This window comes from Penaeus monodon, chromosome 33 (genome assembly GCF_015228065.2).
Source record: "Penaeus monodon isolate SGIC_2016 chromosome 33, NSTDA_Pmon_1, whole genome shotgun sequence".
NCBI classification, from domain to species: domain Eukaryota; kingdom Metazoa; phylum Arthropoda; class Malacostraca; order Decapoda; family Penaeidae; genus Penaeus; species Penaeus monodon.
In genome coordinates, this window is record NC_051418.1 from 23,264,127 (window position 1) to 23,264,524 (window position 398).

A 398-nucleotide genomic window follows, 5' to 3' on the forward strand; every position below is an offset into this window, starting at 1 on the left:
GTATTGACGACTGACAAATGTACACGGCGTTGTGATTTATCTGGAATTATTTATTTTTCCCCGGGGCGTGAACGTGCTCAAAGTGGGTTTATTGTGGAGCTTTCGGCACTAAGGCGGGCGTTGCTTGTTTATTTTGAGGTAAAGGATAATGCAGTGAGTCCCCTATTTCCCCTGCCCTTTCCCCTCCCCAATTCCCATTTTATCCACGTCCCTATTCCTTTCTCTCTTTCCCCTTCCTTCTTTTCTTTCCTTTCCTTAACCGCGTCCCCACCTCTTCCTCTTTTCCTTTCTCTCATTTCATTCTTTCTCTCTATTACTTTTTCTCTCGTCCCTCTTTTCTCTTTAATCCTCTTTCCACTCTTCCATATTTTCTTTTTTTCTCCTTTTTTTCTATTTCC

General features: G+C 42.5%; 1 protein-coding gene across 1 annotated transcript in view; it reads left to right on the top strand.

The window, feature by feature from the left end:
• The window catches only part of LOC119594151 (POU domain, class 2, transcription factor 2-like), a gene marked incomplete in the record, with an annotated part of 67,768 nt that overhangs the window by 36,434 nt on the left and 30,936 nt on the right, over positions 1-398 (top strand).